The 25770-nt window shown below is 33.4% G+C and overlaps 1 long non-coding RNA gene across 1 annotated transcript; it reads right to left on the bottom strand.

The window, feature by feature from the left end:
- Positions 1 to 1569: 1569 nt before the first annotated feature.
- Positions 1570 to 25352, bottom strand: LOC146995962 (uncharacterized). The gene is made up of 3 exons (XR_015042725.1): positions 25079 to 25352; positions 20020 to 20613; positions 1570 to 2256 (listed from the first exon to the last, which is right to left on the bottom strand). It is a non-coding gene; the product is annotated as an uncharacterized LOC146995962 (long non-coding RNA).
- Positions 25353 to 25770: the final 418 nt, after the last annotated feature.

Raw genomic sequence — 25770 nt, forward strand, 5'->3', positions numbered from 1 at the left:
TTGCTAGCCAGCGCACATTACGAGTCTATCCTCGCTGTTATGCGGAGTTGCTGACATGCCTTTCTGGCCATTTAACTATCACGCCAGGTAGGTTGTCGAGTCAACTTACTTAGCCTTAACGTAAAATGTTAGTCCAGCACTAGTCTTTATGTTTGAATAATTGGTGTAACAATTCTTAAGTTCCACCGCAAGTTGTCGGTGTTATTGTAAGCACGAAGTACATGCCTTCTCTGTTCAGAGTTTGAAGAATAATAAAGGGTTATTTTTACCCTTCTTCTGTGCTGATATTATTTCCGCCTATGCGAGAAGTCGCCAGGTTCCTTAGTAGGATCGATCGGAGTTAATGTTACCAAAGAGAGGACGATCCTACAAGTAAACAAGTCTAACCCATTTGTCACCCCGTGGCAGAGTCGTAGCTAGGGTTTTAGCGCCCGGGGACAACTGAAGATTTCGCGCCCCCTACTGCTTGCCAAGGATGGAAAATATTTAATTCTAAAATGTCGTAACATCAGTTTGGCGTCCCTTGGATTCTGTGCCCGAGGACAGATGCCCCCCCTCTAGCTACGCCCCTGCCCCGTGGTACAGAAATGTGTGAAGTGACATCTTTTTTCACAGTATGAAACAGTTTATCTGTTACAATTGATTCATTTACACGTTTAAAGTTTGACACTTCTTGCGTCATCGAAAGAGACGCAAATTACATATACGTTTCATTAAGTTGCCGATTTGTCTTTCTAAAATGATACAGACAAGATTGAAGAAACAGCTCAAATTTTCGAAATACAATAGATTTAACTATTTCATACAAGTTTAGCTCATTGTCCTTAATATAAGTGATAAGATTTTACGTCTTCTCTCTTAATAAATTTAATAAAATTTCTGATTTGTTCTTCTCAGGCACAGCTTTCGACACAAATGCTCTTGCTATGCCCAGCATTTTGGTCCTTATTCTGGTCCACTTGGCACATTTACAGCTAATACCTGAAAACTCTTAATCAAATTATCTAATGAATTAAAATTTTCGTTCTACTCTTAGAATTATTTTCCAATTTTGTTTCAGTTCATACCAATACAAGTTTTAATTCTACTTTAGCCCTTTCTTTAACTAAAGCTGTTCTTGCACAATTTATTTTCTTTCATTAGTTTTGCGATCGTCAACAGTTGAATTAACCAAGTCTGTGACAAAATGAATGTCTGATGTAAAATGTTTATTACCTTTGCTATGAGCTAAATTAGCTGAATAATAGTCATTTTCTCATTTATCTCGTCACCTAACTCGATGGCAATCAGCCTAAGATCTCCTCTTTTATAATGTTTACACATTTTTCTCATTTTTTAAACTACTTCATTCAATTAACATAAAAATCTCACATAAAGGTCAAAATTCCACTTATTTTACGACATTTTGATGCTTCGGAACACTAAATTTCTATTTTTGTTTTTGCATTTCACATAGCCCAGCATTAAATTAGTTCTTGCTTCAGCTTATGGTCGAGTACTAATGTTCCCTTACTCAAAAGAAATGCTGATGTAAAAACAGGCTCACTTATTTAGGAATTTATCCCAGTTTTATTTAACACTTCACACAATATTTCTTTGCTAAACAGAAACTACCTACTGTGTCCAGCACGCGTAGATTTTTTTTTACATAAAGGCCACTTTATTCCTAAACAACTGTAGTGCGGACTATACCTGTAAAACCATTGGTGAAATTCTGGTGCGCCTCTTTCTTCCTGTCCTGCCCTATCGTGGTATTCAAAGTTGAATTCTTGTTGAAAGAAACAAATACTGTAGGTGCAATTGTATCAGCCACATGTGACGTTATGACATGTGTTATGACACGTTTATGATAAAAAAAATTACATATACTCCAGTGCTTGCCTTCGTCCGCAAGAGTAAAAAACTGAATCAAATCTTTAATTTACAATATTGGAATATCTTAAAACAGAAATGATATTTCGTCGAAATGGACTCCCCTTTAAGTAATATTTGTTTTCGAACATTGAACTAATAATGAAAAGTAAAGTTCTTAGTGGAATAATATTGAAAAACTGAACGTTGTAGGAAGCAGTTATTAGCATATCAGGATGGCCAGAAGGACAAACACGAAAGTCGATGTAATGTGATGCTTCAGCATTCAGCAGTTAAAGTCGAAGCTCGTCTGAGGAGAGGTTGGTCGTGGAGATGGAGTCACTAGGCAAGAAGTTTTTCTGTTGGTCGAGCAGGAGGCTTGTCGTCCAGATGAAAGCTGGTTGACTGAAATAAGTGTGAGTTTAGTCACATGCAAGTGGGGAGAGGAGACTGTTCATTACCACATGATTTAGAAGGGATGTGAAAAAGTGGGGAAGGGACAAGTAAATAAAGTTTAAGAATAAGTAACTAATTTTAAGTTGATACTTTCAATAAGAGACACAGAATAAATTTTAAGAGCATCAAGTACTATTTACCATTATGATTTTGCCCTAAACTGCTTGCTTCCTCAAAAATAAGGAAAAGGATTTCCATTTTATCCATTCGTGACTGAACGTCACATAGTTTTTAAATATTTTTCTTAATTAGTATGGTTAATTTTGAAAGTTGTCTCAGTCCAAAAACATTTTCTAATTCTTTCGCCCGTGACTGTACTACTGTCACCATGGCTTAATTTCTTAAATTAGAAATGCCGGAGCCCTATGGAAGACCGTCAGCAAAGAGGAAGAAAAGTAAATAAATAAAATGACTTTTAAAATAATTAATAATTTAAAAATTAAATAGTTAATTATTACCAAACTAATTAATTATTATTTAATTAATATTAATAATTAATATTTCCTATTATTTAATTAATGATTATTACTTAATTAAATAAAATTAATTGTTATTATTAAAATACTTAAATAATTAAAGTAATTAAATAAAATGTAAAGAGATAAATTAAAATTTAATAAGCGATTTGTAATATAATTTTATCGAGAAATCGCCCATTTGGCGACTAAATTGGCGATATGCCATGGACGGATGGAGAACCTTCTGGAACGAATTCTTACCGGTTTAGCTCAGAATGTTCTCGAACACCAGCCGAGAGCTATATAAACCTTGCTGGTACGCGGAGAGTTAATATCGAGTTGGTGTCTCGTATAGCGAGTCAAGCCCTGCGGAGCTGATCGAGTTGACAGCCGGGCAGCGAGTGCCGAGTGAGTCGTCGAGTGTACCGAAAGAGTCTCGTTGTAGCGTAGAGAGTCTCGAGAGTACGCGGATTTCCGAGAACGACCAAGAGTCGGGAGCTGTACTCTAGTGCTTTGCTGTGAAGCTGTCTCCACTGTGATAGCCTGATAACCTGGAGCCTGTGTCGCTGATCATGTCAGCGTGTTTATAGTAGCTCATTGACGACTGTAAAAACGTGTTTTGGAGCTGTCTTGACCATACTGGCTAATAAAGTGTGTTTCGATACTTCATCAAGTAGTGTCGTCGTTATTGACACCAAATCCTCACAAACCCGTACGAACGTGAAGGAAGAAAATAATGTAACAACTGGTGTCAGAAGAAAAACGTAACAATATAATCAATCAGGCCAGGACAGGAATTAAAATATAGTGGTTAAAAATATAACTACTTGTCAGAAGCTATGCAAAATTGCCATGGCTAGAGAAATTGAATGATTATACAAAACTCATAAAGTTAAATGTTACAATGTGAAAAGAAAATTCTGGAATAAACATGTTAAGAAAATTAGATGGAGAAATAATCCTTAATTTATTGATATCCATATAAACTCTATGCTTTTGGAAAAAGTTACAAAGTAATTTGCACCGAGGAATCAATCACCGAAAACGAGTTAATTTCTTTCCTTATTTTTTTCTTATTAGAAGGATTTGTAAAAAGGTATGCCAAGGTGAAAACTTTTTGCAATATTTTTAAAGAATAAATTTAAAAAGTATTTTTACTTCATGAACTAAAATTTTTACGATAAAATTTTACATAGTAAATAAATACAGAAAAAAAAAAAAAAGAAAAGAAAAGAAAGAGCTGGGAGATCTCTGGGATTAGAAACTCGGGTCGAACTACAAATGTTCAGTGACTTTCCTCTTGATCATAAGAACTTTTGAAATTAGGCTGAACAATATATTATTAAGGAAAATAGATGATACAGCACAGATAAGAACAAAAGTGGGCTGAATTAGATATTTACATGTTTGGTGAATGAGTTATACTTATCTGTATGCCATTATGAAATATTAGGAATGTATGTATATTAGGAATGTAGCATAAAAGCCTCAGTGAAGAAAGCAATGGCAATCTAAATCATAGTAATCTAAACATTATCAGTATCTATAACATTATCAGTATCTGCTATCAATTTCAATACTGCTGAAAAAATTATAAATGAATTTTATTATAAATCGTATGAACTCGTTGCATTATAAAATACGGTGATTTAGCGACTATCTTTATTAACAAATAATTTCAAATAATTAATTTTACAAATATATCAGCCAGAAACTAGGTTAGAAAATAAGCTGCATGCTGAAGTTTAAGCTTTACCAAGGCGTTAAAAACATGTGTTAACTAGAGTTATGATACTAGAATTTGTAAAAGTTATCATTTAAATATAAATTGGCATAATTACAATACAAAATATATAAATTCTACATACATGAAAACATGAATACAGTGCAACAGTATGTGAAAAAGGAATGGATTAAAACGGAACTGAAAATCCCAAGATATTAATATAAGGGACTTCGAATTTTTTTGTTAATTATGAAAATTCTGCAGATGCTCATAATTATCAATTTATTAATTAAATGTGTATTAGAAATTAAATGTATGCCAAAGTATATCAGGTAGAGTAACTGGAGAACGTAATAAATATTTAAACGTTTCTAGTATTAAAATATGGAATTTGTAAGTTAAATAACCTTAAAATAATTTCAATGACTAAAAATGGAAAGCTTAATACGGTATGTATTGCAGTAATATTAGTGTGAATTTAGAACCACTTAAGAAATCCAATTTTTAGATTTAACAAAGAGAATTTTTTTTAATTAAATTAGAACTGTTTACCTAAAATGGTAAATTTGAAAGTTAAAACCATTCTGCTATGTACGAAGATTTTTTAGTATTTATCTAGACAAGAAAAAACTTATTTAAGTTGCGGTACAAATCCGATATTTGATAGATTGATTACGTATCCGTTTTATATATCAGCATATCATTAACCTATCAATTTTATTATTCAAAACTGATACAATTTATCAGTTTTGAATAATATCAAATATACGTATATCAGCAGCTAATATCTACAACTTGGAAAGTTTTTAATTCTTATAGAGAATAAAAAAGATCTGGTTCATTATTCTTTTAAGCATCATAAAACTTTAAAATGAGTGTAAAAGAAATTAATTTTTACTTTAGTGCACACCAGATTTTAAATTAGTATTTGTTTTGTATGCACAATTTTGACAGTATTGAAAAACGAAAATAGAGGCTTGCAGTCTCAATAAAATGTCCCATTGATGGCGATAAATGACTTTTTGTAGCACCCAGCTTCAAGTTCATCATTCAAGTTCTTAGAAAGAGGGGACAGGAAAACGTCGCGCAGTTCGTGGATTAGATAAGAGGAGGAGGAGAGATCTTCGATCAAATTTCGCGCAGTTCGTACCCTACCTATTATACATAAAGAAATTAAATAATGCAGAATCTGCATAAATGTATGTACATTTCTCGCATTGTGATAAAACAACGGTACCTAAGGCCATCAGCAGCGCCGGCGCGAGGTTATCCGGCGCCCGCCTGCAAAATAACTGAAGTCCTCGCCCCCCGACTTTTTTTTAAATTTCTATATAGGAGAAGGATGTTTTGAAGAAAGCATTTGTTGAAATTTTTTTAACAATTTAACGAGAATAATTTATTTTTCTGAATATCATATTTACAAACTTATCTATAATTTCTTTTGCATCTTATCTCTTAACAGATTTCATTTTCAGTGGCAATAAAGCTAAATTTATGAGCCTTTCTTGCGATATATTTCACCATAAATATGTCTTGATCAATTTTAATTTGGAGAATGATCTTTTGCTACTAGGAACACTAACAGGAATGCTAGTAGATCTTCAAGTTCGGGAAGCACAAATTATTTGACACAATTAGGTTCAGAATATCGAATGTGTCATTCATACTGGTTGTAAAAATATCTTTCAAAGCTACTATTTCGTCATAAAGGTCTGTGTTAATATCTTTATTGTCACCACACTGTAACAAGTTTTCTAATTTACTGCATTTTATTTTCAAATTTGCATTATCAATTTCTGATAAATTACCCAGGAAACTAAAATTATCTCAGTGATTTTTTCATTGCATACGTAGCTAGGGTGGGGCACGAGGGGACATCTGTCCCTGGGCGCAGCATCCAGACGGCGCCAGATTGATGCTAGGAATTTTTTTAATGAAAAATTTTCCATTCTTGGCACACAGAAAGGGGCGCAAATTCATCAGTTTCCCCGGGCGCTGGAATCCTAGCTACGCCACTGATTGCATAAAACCTTTCATTTAATGATGTCCAAGCAATATCCAAAATTCTAAAAAAGACATTTCTCCTAAACTTCTCTTCTATGGAGATTAAAGGTCTTCATCAGAATGTTCGTAATCAAAGTGACATTTATTTTTCTTTCGTAGGACTTCTTCAACAGTTTTAAACTATTGCTCGTCATCCGCTTCTTCACTAAGTTCTTTGGCTTTCTCGAGAATACTTTTGTAATTCTATATTCTTCAATGAATGCTTTTATCTTACTTACTGTCTTTAAGGCTAGTGTAACACTCAACCCCTTTGCTTGCAATTATTTGCTGCCAGGATTAATTCTGTTACGCAAATCGTGGCAAAGTATCAACGAACAAATAAATTTATAATCCTTGATTTTGGCACACAGACTTTGTGCTGCATGTTGCACTTTTGAAAACCATTCACCTTCGGATATTTCAAAATGAGCGTCATAGATTTCTCCTAGTTGATATCTTAAAGATAGAATGACTTCAATTTTGCTTTCCCATCGAGTGTTTGAGAAGGGCTTTAAGGTTAAACAGAAAATGTTTTTTTAAAAGAACTGCCCATCGCCAGAAGAAAAAAATAAATTGCATAATTATTAAATTGTCGGAAAAAAAACTTGTAAGGATTATGTTAATTTTATTAACAGTTAAATTTTCAGTTAAAGTTCGTTTCCTATCAATTCTTAACTTCAACTTACTACTTCCGGCCAGAACGTAGTTTTAGAATCACGTCTGAATACATAATGAGGAAGAGCGGTATTTAACCGCGAACTTAAGACCTAAGGTCTTAGAGAGAGAGATACCAGGCATTCTGGCTGCACGCGTCCGCCTTTTTAGGCTACTCTCTCGTAAGCTATTATCACGCTCGGCCGTACTTTAGGCCCTTGATAGCTTCGCAGTCTATTAACGTTAAGGGGCCAACTCTGTTAGAATCTTGATAGCTTCGGCTACATCTCTTTAGTTAAGATTAGTTTAGTTTAATTCTTAGTTTCTTAAGTTCAAGCCCAAGTGTCGGCTTTATTGTACACTCCCAAGACGGAGTTTTGTTAAATTTTAGTTAGAATAATAAAGGGTTAGTTTACCTTTCTATCTTGTTGTTTCCTGTCACACGAACTCAAGCGATTATTCGCTTATCAGTTTTTAATATTCTTCACTTCCAACTGTAACTTAGAATTACAAAGTGAGGAACTCTACAAACTAACTGTATCTGCAACCTTTGCTGCATCGTTAATAATTAAATTTAAGCTATGAGTAGCACCAGAAACATGAAAAGCATTAAGATTTATTTTTAAGCTATTATTTTTAAGACCTATTTTCTTCCCTTTCATTATTTGCTCAGTTCTCATATTCCTGGCCTCCCACAGCATCAAGGAAAATGTTCCACATTTTCAACATTTCCATTACTGTCTCACATAGGCCGTTACCTGCAGAATCATCAACTTTAAGAAAGCCTAAGAATAATCTTTGATTTCTACCACTCCATCACTGCAGTAGACAAAATGTATGACAAGACTCATCTGTTCAGTTTTACTAATATCGAGAGTGCAATCTAAAATTATAGATTAATACTTCGCTTTTCGAAGATATAGTAAGATTTTCTCTTAGACTATTGTCAATAATTTGCAGCATTTCATTTTGACTATCTTTCCTTAGATAATGAACTGTTGCTACCTTTAGGTCATAATACTCTATCTACGTGAAGTTCCATAACTAGATCGAACTTTGCAAACAAATCCACTAATTTTAAGAAGTTCCCGTTGTCTTTTTGGTACAGCACATCAGATGAGCTTCTTAATACATTTAACCAAATTCCACCCCCTTTTTTTCTTTCATTTTCGTAGATCTCTTGGCCCACCAGCGGCCGAGCGGTAAAGTCGCTGAACACTGGTAGTTCGGTCCGAGGTTCGAATCCCGCGAACGGGCTGGCTGCATGGGTGTTTTCGTGGTTTTCCCCATGTGTAACTTGTATACGAGCCAGTTTCCCTTAGAAAGTCCTCCACGGAGGCATCCCTTCTCTTAGGCAGATAGCCCTCGAGGCTTTGCCATAATCACACGTACATCTCTTGTATTTGGGAATCAATTGCTGCTTTAGTTTTTTAATTTAGATACATTTATTCAATCATTGTAGTCTTTTAGGAGGATACTACTGTCAATCGATGCAAATATCTTGCAACAGAAGCAAAAAAACAGAATTTATATTTATGGAATATAGTAGCCATGTAAGGGGAACTAATTCTCCGTTTTCCATTTTTCTGTTGTAATATGTATCACTAAATTTACGTCCATTACTACTTTTCGGATACATTAAACCTTTCCTTTGAATAGTCCCCGTTTCAGACAAATTATTCTCACTTTGTTTCTAAGAGTTGGCCACTTTACAGGATCATCAAAATCAATATAAAGCAAGGAATTATCATTTATGCCAGCCTCTTCCATCGAATTATCTGGATAATCTTTAAATATTCATTTAATTCTATGCTTGGATCATCATTCTCTTCCATTAGAGTTTCATCAGTCCTTTCAATAACTTCATCCAATGTAGCTGATGTTCTTTGGCTGAATGATGTGTATTCTTTTGTAGACGATTCTCCTCCTGATTAAATATGAACATCATTTACGTCCGCAGTAATCTTCGTCTCCTTTATGAAATGATGCATTGCGTCTGCCTGCTTCTGAAGAGCAGCATTATTTTCAGCTTTGTATTTAGGATTTTGCGCATCGGATGATTTCTTCTATGTTTCCATGTAATCAAAATTTCACACTGAAATTTAAATTTTAAAATTCAATTCTAATTATTAAATATCTCATCTTTCTTTTAAAATAAATCATAACACCTGTTAAATAAAGATGTTAAATCGATTTTCAGCAGGAGTTTATAATTGCAAATGAATGTATAAAGACATTCCTGGACTTTAACGTACTGGTTTTGAGAAAAAAGAAAAAAAAAAAAATGGCAAATTTAGTGAGACGTTTTTCAGTTTTATGTGATGAGACCCGAGGGGAAACTCATGCGGTGTGATTTAATCCTCCGGTGCACAGCTAAACCTCAACTACACGGTGAGAAAAAAAAAAAAAAAAAGAGGTAATGGAAAAGCACGGTGAGAAAATTAATTCAATTCTAATTATTAAATTAATTATTAAACTTAAAATTAATTCAATTCTAATTATTAAATATCTAAAAATCTTTCTTTTAAAATAAATCATAACATCTGTTAAACAAAGATAAAAAGTAAAAAAAAAAAAAAGGAGCTAATAAGAAACTAAAACAATAACCTTTATGATAACGTTTTCGAGCAGTTGGTGAAGAATTAGCATCTTTCTAACAAACGACAAGGAAAAGTTTGACCTGTTAATGGGTCAAACTTAGATGCTTGCCAAGTGCTTCGTGTACAATGACCCGGAAACTTCTCTCTCCCCAAACACCAACTAAGTCTTACCTCAACCCATTTATGCAACGCCACAACAGCACCGAAAACATAACAAACAGATACCAGCTCACGGCAAAAGTTAACCAAATAACAATGCCCTTGCAAATATTTCTGCAAAAAAGAAAGGTAGGGGACGCAAGCGCCCGTAGTCCCTGTCCTGTGTAGCATTTAAGGTACATTTATTTTTCTTCTCTGGTATGTGCAAATTCTTTTGCATTAAAAAAACAGGTAGGGTACGAACTGCGCCAAATTTGATCGAAAATCCCGTCCCCCTCTTTTTTAATCCACGAACTGCGCGACGTTTCCTGTCCCCCATTTCTTTCCAAGAAGATTGGGTGCTACAAAAAGTCGTTTATCGCCATTAATGGGACATTCTATTGAGACTGCAAGCCTTTATTTTCGTTTATCAATATTGTAAAAATTGTGCATGTAAAACAAATATTAATTTAAAGTCTGGCGTGTGCTAAAAAATAAATTTCTTTTACACTCATTTTAAAGTTTTATGATGCTTAAAAGAATGATAAGCCAGATCTTTTTTATTCTTTTAACTTTTAACTTTTTCTTTTAACTGATTCTTTTAACTTTGTAAGAATTAAAATCTTTCCAAATTCTAGATTTTAGTCGCTGATATATATATTAGTTTTGAATAGTAAAATTGATAGATTAATGACGTACACAAAACTGATACATAATCAGCGTATCAAATATCGGATTTGTAGCTCACCTTAAATAAGTTTCTTGTCTAGATAAATATTAAGAAATCTTCTTAGATAGCAGAATGGTTTTAACTTTCAAATTTATACCATTTTAGGTAAACAGTTCTAATTTAATTATAAAAATTATCTTTATTAAATCTAAAAATTGGACTTCTTAAATCGTTCTAAATTCACACTAATATTATTGCAATATATTCCCGTATTAAGCTTTCCATTTTTAATCATTGAAGCTATTTTAAGGTTATTTAACTTTGTTACAAATTCCATATTTCAATACTAGAAACGTTTAAATATTTATTCTGTTTTCCACCTGATGTACGTTGGCATGCATTTAATGTCTAATACACATGTAATTAATAAATTGATAATTATGAGCGTCATCAGAATTTTTATAATTAACAAAAAAAAAAAAAAAAAAAAATCAAACTCCCTTATATTCATATCCTGGGATTTTCAGTCTCCCTTTTAATCCATTCCTTTTTCACGTATTGTTGCACTGTACTCAAGTTTTCATGTATGTAAAATTTATATAATTTGTATTGTATTTACGCCAATTTATAATTAAATGATAATTTTTACAAATTCTTGCTTCATAACTCCAGTTAACAGAAGATGTTTCTAACACCTTGGCAAAGCTTAATCTTCAGCATGTAGCTTATTTTCTAATCTAGTTTCAGGCTGAATTATTTGTAAAATTAGTTACTTGAAATTATTTGTTAACAAAGATGGTCGCTAAATCACGCTAATAATATTTCTAACTGTTGTAATTTATAATGCAACGAGTTCATACGATTTATAATATAATTCATTTATAATTTTTTCAGCAGTATTGAAATTAATAGAAGATACTGATAATGTTATACATTTAGAGTACAATGATTTAGATTGCCATTGCCTTCTTCATTCATGCTTTTATGCTACTTCCTAATATTTCGTAATGGCATACAGGTAAGTTTAACTTATTCATTAAACATGTAAATCTCTAATTCAGCCCACTTTTGTTCTTACGTGTGCTGTATCTTCTATTTTCTTTAATATATTGTTCAGCCTAATTTCAAAAGGTCTTATGATCAAGCGGAAAAGTCACTAAACATTGGTAGTTCGACTCGAGTTTCTAGTCCCAGTGATCCCCTAGCTCTTTCTTTTTTTGTACTTATTTACTGTAAAATTAACATAGTAAAAATTTCAGTTCATGAAGTAAAAATACTTTTAAAATTTATTCTTTAAAAATATTGCAAAATTTTTCACCTTAGCGTATCTTTTTACAAATCCCTCTGATAAGAAAAAGTAAGGAAAGAAATTAACTTGGTATCAGTGATTGATACCTCAGTGCAAATTATGTGTAACTTTTTCCAAAAGCATAGAGTTTAGTATATGGATATCAATAAATTATGGATTATTTCTCATCTAATTTTCTTAACATTTTTATTCCAGAATTTTCCTTTCACACTGTAGTGTTTAACTTTATGCGTTTTGTATAATTATTAACATTTGTTTATAATTTTACGCGAATGAAAGTGATTATTTAATTGTATAAGCTTTGCTGAAAGATAAACGAGAAAACAAAATTCTGTCACTTGCGGTCAAGAGAGTATGTGATGTAATAATTCTTATATATTTTCTTTGATAGTTTTTATTTAATTTCTTTCATTTATGCATTACTACATAGTTCTTTTCAAAAAATATTTTTCTGTGCCGCTATGTCCGTATTTCAGTTTCAAGGAATGCGTGCTCCGTGTAGGGTATATAATGCTTAATAAACTTATGATATGAAAGATATCTAAATTCTCTTCTCATTTCTACTGTATTTTTTAAATTTCAACACCTAAGAAATTTACTCTAGAAATCGTTTTCATGATTTAATATTTTATACTTATTTATTTATTTTATTCATACTTTAGCATTTTCTTTAAGTTTATCCTTTATCATGCTAACCTGTTTTTAAATATTTTTTTCAGAAAATATTCAGAAGCAAATATATTTTTCACCAAGATAGTCAAAGAATCGTTCGGAACTGATTGAAAATTTAGCTATTTAAGTAATATACACTGACTTCCGGTTGTAGGGGTGAAAAAGTTCAGAGCCAATAGTTGTGCTCATGAAGAATGCCTTGTAGCCCCACATGTTGTTACAAAGATGAATTTAATGCCTGCAAGAGTATTACGAAAGTCTTCTGAAAATTTCTTTTGTGTTACAGAGCAATTAACAAAAGTAAATCTAAAGTGATGTATAAAAGAAATTAAACAAACAAAAAAGAAACGATTTTTCACAGACAATTCAGTGTTTCTCATCAATTAATTCAGTTCTTACTTCACGACAAGGCAAAAATACATAAAATCTCAAAATATCTGTATTAATTAACAAGTAAATTTAAAACACTTATTTCCTGGAATAAATTCCAGAAAGGATTAAGCATGACTTAATTCGCAATAATAATAAAAGAAGACGTTATCTTTGTTGTTGCCGAAGCATAGTTTCTCTAGATTGGCAACAAATCCACTATTCATTTATAAAAATATATATTTCTTTATTTTTATTTTTCTCTTGGCTACAGTTGGCTTCGAAAAATAAAATTGTAACCCTGTAGGCAACGGGGGAAGAAATTTTGATTGGCGCAGTTGGACTTTAGCAGAACAAGGGGGAATTTTCATCAGCGCAGTTGGAGTACACCTAAAAAACAGCTCAGTGTCGGTCGGCTGGTCGGCGCCCGCCTGCAAAAAAGGCCTTGCAGGCCCGCTTCCGCCGGCCCTGGCCATCAGATTTTGACTGCGAATATGGGCATCTGGAAGCCCAAATTTGAAATTTGGAATTTGTTTCATTATCTATTTCATATTTTGTAAAACTTTAACGAATTTTTGATTAACAAACTCAAGATGTCAAAGTGAGCAATGACAATGTTGCGGTACAGAATTTTTACCTCCAGCGCGAGAGACTATATCGGAAATTCTAAAGATATGCTCATTTTAAAATTATTTTGCGATATTGCTCTTGAACTGAATTTTATGGTTTAAGTGCGAAGAATATGATATTTAATAAATAAAGGTAACACACAAAATGTAAAAAAAAAAAAGCCCCTTTGGATGTAATTTAAAATCTGATAATTTTTTTTTTTATGTTGTTAAGGGGTGTTGGAACCCCAAAATCTTCAAATTCTCTGCACTTTTATCTTTCTAAAAATTCTTTAATCTTTCTCTTCTTAATTTCTTTAATCTCTATGAAAATTAGAACTGTAAAAAAATTTAGTTTTAATTTGTTATCTACTGTTTTGATCATTCAGGATTTTTACATAAAAACGCGTTTTCTCCAAACGTGATTTCTTTATACTCGATGTACCTTTTCTCAGGAACTACTGCTCACAGGTATCTAAACTTTTTATGGCTTATTTATTAGGTTCTCTAATATTTACTGAAATGAGCTTTTTGTAATAAACTTAGAAAAAATTTTTTTAAATTTTTTTGTGTGAGAAAAGTACTAAATTTTACTATGCTTAACAAAATATTCGGTAATTTACTCTAAAATTCAAAATGCTTCAAAAGCTCTTTTCAGTATAATCAGATAGGTATACTTTAATTACAGACAAAATTTCAAGCTTGTATCTACAGCAGATTTTGAGAAAAGGTGCATCGAAAATGGCCAATTTAACATTGTCGGTATAGGGGTTTCTGATACCCCTTATATTGTGCATTTTTTGCTTTAAAAGTGACTGAATTATGTTGTTCTTATGTTCCGTTTAAGGTTTTTATGCCTTTAGTTATCTGCTTGTAATAGTTGTAGAATTATCAACAGTTTAAAAGTGTGAGCGCTACTCTGAACCTATTGTATATTTGCGTACATTTTAAACTCTCAGTGGAATACTGAATTCAGTTGATGCACCATCTTACGTGTCTTTTTGCCCAGTGAGATCGAAAAGTAATTTTAAATTTTTGTACACCAAAAATTATGTCTTTCTGCCCGTTTACCGAATTGCTTAATCTGGCGTAGAAACTCTAATTTTGATTGCGAAAATTATTTTTTAAAACTGTTTTTGACTGCATTTGCTGTTTTATGTTTTTCTGTATTTTTTTTTTTTTTTTTTTTTTGGGAAAGTATTTTGAGTTTTTATATATTTTTGCATTTTTGCGATAGGAGAATTGAATTGATTGAATAAAAAATACACTCTTAGAAAAAAAAAAAAAAAAAAAAGATATATAAAGCAAATTGGCCACAAATTGATATGCATATAGGTTTCGGAGGAAAATGCAAAATTTTACATTTTGACTGCTAATGAATGAAAGGTTGTCGCTACACGCATTTGATTTGCGCAACTGGCAGTATATTTAAGAGGAGAAATTACGATTCCAAGTCATATTACATCTCAGCTTCCTGCACCGCCCAGCTCAAGCATTTCCCCACCTGCAGCGCTCTTAGCAGAATCTAAATCAAGGCAGCCGGAACAAAGCACGTAATTACTGCGTGCTAATCGCGGCCTAAAGAGGAACTTGGAACTTCCAGGTCATAAATTCTTCACGAATTTCATTCCGTATATGGTAGACAGTAACTATATCTCGCATACAGGTGCGAGAACGATATGCGCAGATGTCAGAATTTGAGACAGGTCGTGTAGTGGGCTCAAAGAAGCCGGTTGGTCTTATCGGCGAATAGCTCGATATAATGAGCAGGGGCGATGCCACTATTAGACGATGTTGTCAAGAATGGGTGAACCATGGTTGCACACAGTGTCAAGAAGAAAGCGGAGAAACTACAGAACGTGAAGATCGAGCAATCGTCAAAGCGGCACTCACAGCCCCAGATGCATCATTATCATCGATTGTAAGTGCAGCTAGTGCTTCAGTGACCGCAAGGTACAGTCAAAGACAGCTCACAGAAAGGGTGCTGAGGTCACGGCACCCCTTGTGCCGACTACCATTGAACTCTGTACAACGTCAAACCCATTTGCAGTGGTGTCGGGCTCATCCGCATTGGAATGTCACTGATTGGAGTAGAATAGTCTTCAGTGATGAGTCCCGCTTTGAACTGAGCCCCGATGACGAGCGAAAGCGAGTCTGGAGACGCCCCGGACAGAGGTGTGATATTAGCCTGACTATCTTCCGGCAGACAGGCCGAAAACCAGAAGTGATGGTCTCGAATGCCATTTCATTTCATAGTAGGACCCCTTTGGTTGTCATCCGTCGCAACCTTAGAGGACAGCGGTACGTAGACGAAGTTCTAAGGCCCGTTGGGGGCCCACCAGTGGCCGAGCGGTAAAATCGCTAAACACAATCGGTCCGAGGTTCGAATCCCGCAAACAGGCTGGTGTTGTGTCGTTTTTGAAATTACCAAAAAGGTACCCTACTAATTGACCACAACAATAAAAATACTCATTTCTACCATAACATACTATTATCAATAACTTGTTTTAATTGCGTTGTGTTTCTTCCGGATTAACCCTTAAATCAATTTGAGTAAAAGAGTGGTAAAAAACATGAGCACACAAAATAAATTTAACCATTGATTGATCTAGAAAACTTATTTATTTACTCTTAATGCCAATTATATATATATATTAGTTGGAAAAATCAAAATATATTCAACAAAAGTTTTACTATTGCTTTACACATTCAACTATTTCTGAGAAATTATTTCTTAACATCCTTGTAATTTCTATTATATTTACTAATTCAATCTGGTAAAACATACCAAAAATAAACTATAAATTTATGAACAGTACCCTCCCCGGGGAGAAAAATAAAAAAAAAATATATTTAACAAGTTACACTTTCCACTTCACACAGAATTGATCAATACTAAAAAAAATATTGTATAATATTGCACTCAATACCATCATTTAAATACTATTATTGCACATAATAATTTTTATCATTTGATTTTTTTTTTTTTTTTATTAATAAAATATGGTTTAACCGGATAAAGATAAGTAGTGACACTATTACACTTCTACAAAAAAAAAAGTTCGTCATGAGAGGAGCAAAATGCTCTAATACAGGCACTATTACAAATCAATCTTCACCAAGAAGTAACTCAAACAAAAAAAAATTCAATTAAATAATTTCCTGAAGAACTTAATTTTCTTAACTATTAAGTTAAGTTACAATAATTTTAATAAGGTAGTAAATCTTTCTTCAATCTAATGCTTTTACCACACAAAAGTAAAATATGATTTCAATAGAGTTAGGATAAATTTATCAACTAAAAAAAAAAAAAAATTAAGGCTCAACAAATTAAGTTAATTCAGTCCTTTTAACCAAAAAAAATCTATTTTTTCAAATAGTTAGGCAAACACACACACACGCACAAAAAAAAAAAAAAAAAAAAAAAAAAAAAAAAAAACCACTAAAATAAATTTAACACTTAGCTTTACATCCAGACAGACAGTTAGGACAACACCATCCCGAACACAATGGACGTCGTTTTCCGATGAAGCAGAAGCAGCACACCTCTTTATTACGAATCAAGTTATCGTGCCATCGGCAGTTCACCAAGCAAGATGAATTGTCCAATGTCCATATTTGTAGGCAAAGCATCGGTGAAAGCAGGAGACCATTACTTTGCTGAATTAGACTCGGAAGAGGGTTGAGATGAATTTCCATCAATAGGGCAAGGTAAAGGAATCAATAAGGCATTAAATGTGGATCCAAGCAGATTCTTCACTACCATTTACCGTTAACCATGGTAGGAAGCACTTGTTTACTTATTGAAAAAAAAAAAAAAAAAAAACATGAGTAGAACGAAAAATGTAGCTAATATCGATGTTGAAAAAAAATTTATTGAATTTGCAGATCATTTTTAAAGCTATTATCTATGCAGTCGGAATTCACTTTATAAAGATGCCGACCATTTTTCTCGGGCCGAGTCCCACGAGAAACGGCTACTGGAGCCAACATCATTAGGGTAAATTCGAGAAGCAATGGCCTAACAATGGCCCTTCAGAAATTTTCATCTCGAACATGGTTCCAGAAACAAAATCAGCTGTCGGCTAGCTCCTCTTCTCGGCAAGTGAAAACAGTCAAAAACGTGTCAAAAGGTGACCTCGTCCCACAAAACAACCCGTTAAAAGGGAGAGCGCCGGAACTCCAACTTGGCACAACTCCCTCCTCGCCAATAGTTAAACCAGTTGCAACTACAGCATTCCTTCATGTTAGCAAACTCGCCAAAGCCACCACTTTGAAACCTCAAATTCTAAATCGCCAAGCCGCCGCCAAATAACCACGCCTAAAGAAGGGGGAAACTTGGAATTTCAACAACCCTGCAAACCATCCCAACGAGGGAACGCTGAAACTCGAAAAAAAAAACGACTATTTTACCGGAAAAGGGCATTTCCTCCCCCACAAGAGAAATCACCATGAAAACAGAAAAAAATCTACTAATTAAAGCTCATAACTAAAATGCAATTAAAGTTAGGAAAACGAAAGTTATGTCAAATTAAAGAGCTAATTTTTCTGCAACTAATGGTATTAAATACTAAGAAATCAAATTAATATTTTAACCTGAAAAACTGAGTTTATTACATGAAAATTTCACCTAAATCCATTGTCTGAGTGTACAAGATCGAAGACGCAGTTCGCGTAAACTCGAATAGCCGAAATAGATTACACTAGAATTAATAAGCCAAATAAAGAATATAACCAAACTTGTTGTGTAGCTCAAATTTTGAATAATTACAAATTAAAATTTTAATTTTTATGAATGACTTAATTAAATTAAATTCGCTACACAACACTGGCTGCATGGGCGTTTTCGTGGTTTTCCCCATGTGTAACGTGTATACGAGCCAATTCCCCTTAGAAAGTCCTCCACGAAGGCATCCCTCCCCTTAGGCAGATAGCCCTAGTGTGCTTTGCCGTATTCTCAATACACCTCCACACCTAAGGCCCGTTGTTTTGCCCTTCATGTCATGCCACCCTTGGCTTACATTTCAGCAAGATAATGCCCGCCCCCACACTGCAGATGTTTCTACTGCTTGCCTTAGTGCTTGCCGAACATTATTTTGGCCAGCAAGGTCGCCGAATCTCTCTCCTATTGAGCACGTTTGGAGCATTATGGGCAGGGCCCTCCAACCAGCTCGGGATGTTTACTATCTAACGCAACAGTTGGACAGAATTTAGCACGGTATCCCTCAGGAGGACATCCGCAATCTCTATCAATCGATGCCAAGCCGAATAACTGCTTGCATAAGGGCCAGAGGTGGACAAACGCGTTACTGACTTTTTCACTTTGTGAACACCTATCACTTCAATAAATCATCCAATTTTTCTCAAACTGTAATCATTTGTTTTTCTGTACATGTACATCATGTTCTACCGATTTTCGTCCCACTCCCTTCTCGGTGCGTCTTTTTTTTTGGGGGGGGGTCTAAGAATCTCGAAGAAATTCGAAGAAATGAGTTTAAATGAAGTGCAGCAAAAAATATGTATAATTAAATTGGCCGTACAAGGAAGTCGTGTGATGCCCTTGATTTGATTGCCCATCAAATTTCTTCTTTTTTAAGATAACTCTTTTAGGACTATGTGTGACAATCCCTATCACTCCATCGGAAATTCTAAAGGTATGCTGTTTCTAAATATTTTGTGATTTGGCTGTTGAAATGTATGTTAGTGCGAAGAACGCTGTCTAAAAAATAAAGTTAAATGCTCAAACAGTTAATAGTAAAAAGTTATACTTAAAAAAAAGAAAGAAAAAAAAAACTTTTTAAATCAGAAAACTAGAAAACTGAACATTGATATGATGATTTGAGAAAAGATTGAAAAAAATAAGAACATGTATACCAATACATAACACTGTGGTTGAGAACTGAAAAACATAAAGCAGGCAAACAGTTCTTTAAAATAAAGTTCAGAGTATTAAATGTAGAAATGTACGCTGATTAATAATAAAGAGCAAAATTCAACTTTATATTGCATGAAATGCTCTATATACTCAGTTTTAGAATAATTAAATTAACCAATAATTTTAATTTCATATTCAACAGAAATGGATGTAAATGTTAAAAATTTTCGCTTGAATTACGACAAAGCTGTTGAATTGCTGAAATGAAGGCGCCTTCAATATTTGGAAGAAATTACTTATTTGTATCACTCCTACAGGTTCGATATTTTTTTAAGAGCATGACTCTTATACAACTCTTATATCACTTATCACACTTAATCACTCTTAAATGACTTCTCACTCTCATTTGTATCACTATTACTGTGCCAGAAATTTGTAATTAGTTAGCTTCGCAGATGAGCATCATATAGAATACATCTTGTCCGAGAAATTCACGATTTGGAAAACTATGCACGACGTTGTCTTTTTTTCAGTGCTAGGTTAAATATTACCAAAAATGATAATCAAGTTACGTAAGAAATAGTGCATACCTGATTAAATTGTTCACAAGCTGTTCTTAAATGCCGTCTCGTCTGTGTGTCCTTGACCTAATATCTTGCTGCGATACTCTTATCCGGTCACGTACGTGTATGTGTCAATGGAGAAACAACTGACGACAGCGAAGTGAAATCGAAACAAATGAAAGTATAGGCTGCATTTTAATTTCGATAATATAAGGTTAGGCTAATCTATATTTTCTTTCGCTGAATTGCATTCAATAAAAATTTGCAACTGTAAAATTATGTAGAGTGCCTGTATTGTAATAATGTTTTTGCTTAATTTTCATCTTAATAACTAATTCATTATTGTCACCACTAGTATAAGCTGACGAATATAAAGAAAAGGATGAAGTGAAATTCATAGGATTAGCAACGACTTTTATTAATTATATAACTAGTATAAATTCTTCGCAAATTATTAGTTACATATCTAAGTTTCATGCGTTGCTTTCAAAACATCGAAGCAAAGGGCTTCTTCTTGTATCACCTGTTCAGTTCTACCTCGGAGAACTCTATCTTCGGACTTCATGATATGTCAGGCCCAGTCGGAATTCTCTGAGCATACTAGCAAAAACAGGGATCCTGCTGAATGCCAGGAAAAACATCAAAGTATTAAAGTATCAAGTTACATATATTATGAATTATATTAATGAGATGCATTATTAAAAAATAAAATAAAAATTATTAAAGTAATAGAAGGGGAAAAAACTGAAAGCTTTCGGATTTTATATTACGCCCAAACAAGCGTTTTTTAGTCCAAAGAGGGTTAGCTCAGAACAGCTATTAATTTCGTTTTGGAATTTTGCGTTGATTCACAATAAATGTCGGTTCACTTTTCAAATTGTTGCCACCAAATATTAGAGCCCTGCATTCTGAAAGCCGGAGCTTGGAATTTGTTTTATTATCTATTTCGCATTTTGTAAAACTTTAAAAAAAGAAACTCAGTGATTTTAAAGCGAGTAATGGCAACACCGTACGGGAAAAAAAAAAAAAAAATCTCCAGCGCGCGAGACTGTGTATCTGAAATTCTAAAGATATGATAATTTTAAAATTATTTTGCGATATTGTTGTTGAATTAAATTTTATGGTTTAACTGATAAGAACATGATATTTATTAAATAAAGGTAACACACGAAATGTTAAAAAAGAACGCCTCTTTGGGGGTGATAAAAAAATCTGAAAGCTTTCAGTTTTTTTTTTTTTTTCAAGTCCAAAGGGGTTTTGTCCCTGAAGGACTATCGTTTTCGTTTAGCGATTTTGCGTTGAATCACTATAAGCGGCACCTTTCAAATTGTTACCACAAATGTTCCTGCATTATATTTGAAGAAATTAAATAATGAAAAATCTGCATAAATGTGTGTATATTTCTCGCATTGTGATAAAACAATGGTACATAGAGCCATCGAATTTTGAATGACATAATCCTCCTACGAATATGGGCATGTGGAAGACCAAATTTGAAATTTAGAATTTGTTTTATTATCGATTTCATATTTTGTAAAACTTAAACGAATTTTTGATTAACAAACTCAAGGATTTCAAAGCGAGCAATGGCGACACTCTACGGAGGGGGAACCTTTTTATCTGTAGCGCGCGGAACTGTGTGTCGGAAATTCTAAAGATAGGCTCATTTTAAAATTATTTTGCGACATTACTATTGAAGTAAATTCTTTGGTTTAAGTGCAAAGAACATGATATTTAACAAATAAAGGCAACACACAAAACGTTAAAAAAAGCCCCTTTGGGCGTAATTTACAATCTGAAACCTTTCATTCCCCCCCCCAATTTACACATATTTACGTTTCGAGAGCATTTGGGCTAAAATCCCTTTGGGCTAAGAATATTTTAAAATAGTATATCTTTAGAATTTCGGACAGACAGTCTCGCGCGCAGGAGATAAAAAAATTTTTGCCGAACAGTCTTGACACTGCTCACTTTGAAATCGTTGAGTTTGTTAATCAAAACTTCATTAAAGTTTTACAGAATATGAAATAGATAAAACAAATTCCAAATTCAGGCTTCCAAGTGCTCCTATTCGGGTAGAGGACTACGTTATTCAGAATTTGATTGCTCTAGGTACCGTTGTTTTTTTAACAATGCGAGAAACCTACATACATTCCAGCAGATGCATCATTATTTGATTTCTTTAAATATAATGCAGGGCTCTAATATTTAGTGGCAGCAATTTGAAAAGTGAAACGCCATAAAATGCCAAAACGAAATTAACAGCCCTTCTAAGTAAATTTTCCCTTTGGGCTAAAAAGTACGTAAAGTTTTCAGTTTGTTATACTGGCAAGCTAAATTAAAGATTTTATGTTGCAATAAGGATGTGAACAGTTTTTAAAACAGGCTTGGCAGGGTGGATTACGATGGCGATAGCGCAACGTAACATAAAGCTATGTATTTATAATTATTGAATACCCATTTTTATTATGCTGTGATGTAAGGTACTTCATAGTTCGCAGTAAATTAGTTTATACTCCAGATCAGGACTTCTAAAATTTATTTCACTTACGAAGCTATTTGACAAGTTGACATTTTCATGATCCCTGTGTACGTCCCCTCTAAATAAAGACATAATTTTTAAACTTGCAAAGCATTTATCATGAAATTTATGGGGCTCCTGATTTTAAGAATTCCCAAAAATCATATTATAATTCTTCAAAAATATGTTTCCGCTTCCTTATGAAAACAAGAGGTATTGGGGGATCTTCACAAGAACATTATATCAAGGGCCCTAAATTGGGTTTAATCAGGCTCAGACTTCATAATATATATAACATTCAGATAAAAACTATAATTGCCTAAATAGTTATACAAAGTCAACATAATCTGCTTTGCATGTTCCTTTCTTTTTCAGTGGGGCGTGATCTATTCTTTGAAAACATCTGCTGCGTGTTTCGAACATTAAAATAATCATATTACATGTTAATAAGATACAAGGGTTTTCTTAAATCATATACGATAGAAATGTTCTTGATATGAAATAATCATTTAACTTTCCCACAATTAACTGCAGGTGGTAACAGGAAGCCTACAAATACCTTAAATTTGTTTCTTACTATTACGGCATCCTTAAAAATTCTACTATACATTTAAAAATCGCGAAGTTTGATTCACTATCTGAAAATCTCAAATACGTATCACATTTGACGTATTTTGAATACGAAAAAGTCTCAACGAAAAAGTTGAATGCCAGGAGTACGACGTTCGATTACCATTACGCTGAACGGGAAGCTTATAGAAATGCAATATCCTTTGTAAGCAAAAGGAGAAAAAAAGAAGAACATAAATTGAAATACAACGTAGTGGGAGTAGGAAGCCTTTTAACTTTTCTAGTTGCTCGCTATCTTTAAACTTCGACTAATTCGGTTACGAAACGCCTGAATGAGTCGCACGTAACAAGATTTTTCCATTTTAGCTTTTAATCTAATGTTCTAAGAATAGCGCACTGAAGGAAAGGGGAAAAGTTTCTATTTTCAAAATTCCATTAAGTTCACAACCAGAAAGTGGTGATATACGACATTCTTTTCAAAGAAAATAAAATATAATTCAAAATGGCGAAAGTTTTCCTTATTAGTATTTTTATTCTTGATCAGATAGCAAGAAGACCTAAAACGCAGAATATTATTTAAAAATATATTATATTAGTGCATAATGACTATAGGAGTATTATTCAGTGCAGTTCGATTATAAGATGAGTACTGAATTTTCTGAATAAAAAAAAAAAAAAAAGATTTGCAGGAGTGAAATTTTAAACTTGAATGGATATGTGTCTTCAGAATTTAAGTAAAACTCAACCTCCGGTTTGTCGCTGGTTTTTATAATGAAAAATCTACGCATTTCGAAGGAGACAGGCACAGGGTTCCTCTTCTTCAAGAAGCAAAAATATTCTGGTGCATTTTTCTGCAGATTATTTCGTCTGCTTGAAGATAAAGGGCTCCATACTACTGTAAATATCTGTAAATATTTTAATTCTTTTTAATGCACTGTTGTAATATTTTGTATTGTTCCAATTAGTTATTTGTTTATTTGTTACTTTTAGGATCATAATTTTAGGGTTTATTTTGCGTTTGATTGAAACTTTGGCTACGTGTTGTATTTCTATTATAGAATTATAGATCTTCCAACTTCTCGTGCAACAACGTTTTAGATGGACAAAACCGCTCCTTTAAGGGATCAGATCGGAACCATTCGCTCACTGAAATGAATCAGTTCTTTTTAACGATTCACCGCTCATTAACAATAAACCTTGATGAATGAACAGGCATGGATCAAAAGCGGTGTGCAGAGACAGGGGAAAAGCAGAAAGAATCGAACAAGGAGCTGGATTGTGAAATCAACTCAACCAAACCGCTCACTCCCTGCACTGATTTCTTTCAATTCTACTTTTGAGATTCCCTAAAAGAAACCTTTCTACGTAGAACAACAATAAAATTCTGGAATAAAAAAATGCTAAAAATTAAAAAGTAATGAAACCTAATCTTACTTCAAGATTATATTATTTTATTACTATAACTGATATTTTGTTGCTACTACAAAACACAGGGTAAAAATAAATTTTTAGATTGGAAGCAGATCCCAAAGAATAGGAAATTGTCTGCTGACAGTACTGGGATTTTTCTTTTTTTAATCTAATTTTATGAGATATTTCTCCCACCTTCTTAGCGTGCCTTCGTGGTGTAGTAGTCTGCACGCTAGGCAAGTATTCCAGAGGTCCGTGGTTCGATTCCCGGCGAGGGCATTGCTCATTTTTCCTCTTTCCTTCTTCAAAAATAATCCTAATGTCTCTACAATTTGACAAAATGATACCAAATATCGTTGGAGGTTCTTCTATTCGTAGGATCCACATATTGTTCTACAACCTTGAAAAAATTAATTAGATTGAAAAATTTATATTTATAGATGTATACTAATTCTAAAGAAGATTAAACAAAAATTCCCCGCGCTTAATTGCAAGACGTTAGTAAAAAAAAGTAAATAAATAAAAATAAAATTTATTGTTTTACATAAATATTACAGTAATATTGTATAAAAAATGTTTAAATACCTAATATACATAGCTATACTATGACACAGTATTCAATGAATCGCGATGAAACTCAAAGGAACAGCTTCGAGGAAACGAAAATAGAAAATAGCGAGGACTCCGCGGGAGCCATATTTGAAAGAGTGAATAATAAGGAAGACTCCGTTGGCGTCAAATCCGCAGCTACAGCAAGAGCGATGAAAACCGCTCCTAAAGTGACGACTCCGAAAGACCAGATCTGCGACTAGTGTCTTCTGAGCGCTGACAGCTGGGAAATCCCAGGAACTAGTTCCTATAATCTACATACTTTAAATAGATCCTCGCACGCCCAGATTGGGGGGGGGATTTATTTATCTGCAGAAAAGGGGTGATCAGTTTCTCCGAGATGTGTCTACTTATTTAATGTTTTGTGTTTTAAATACCAGATGGAACACAAGCAAGCCAAAAACACATATATGCATATAAAATACGCATACACACATAAAAAATAAGTCAGAGACGTTTCAGGTAAATAATAAAGGAAAAACTGCTAGTGTTTATATTAAAAGGAATCAAATTTTTGGCATGCTTCCCAACAACAACACTTGGTGAACTGTTACAGAACTGCTGTTCCGTTTTCGTCGGAGAGCTGATTATTCGTTCAGTTTAGTGAATGGGTTTCGGAGCTTATCGTCCATATCTAGAAGAAAGCGAGATTTTTTTAAATTATCAAG

Source organism: Stegodyphus dumicola, chromosome 8 (genome assembly GCF_044657685.1).
Source record: "Stegodyphus dumicola isolate Sdum_Otavi_A_Nest chromosome 8, ASM4465768v1".
Lineage (NCBI taxonomy): Eukaryota > Metazoa > Arthropoda > Arachnida > Araneae > Eresidae > Stegodyphus > Stegodyphus dumicola.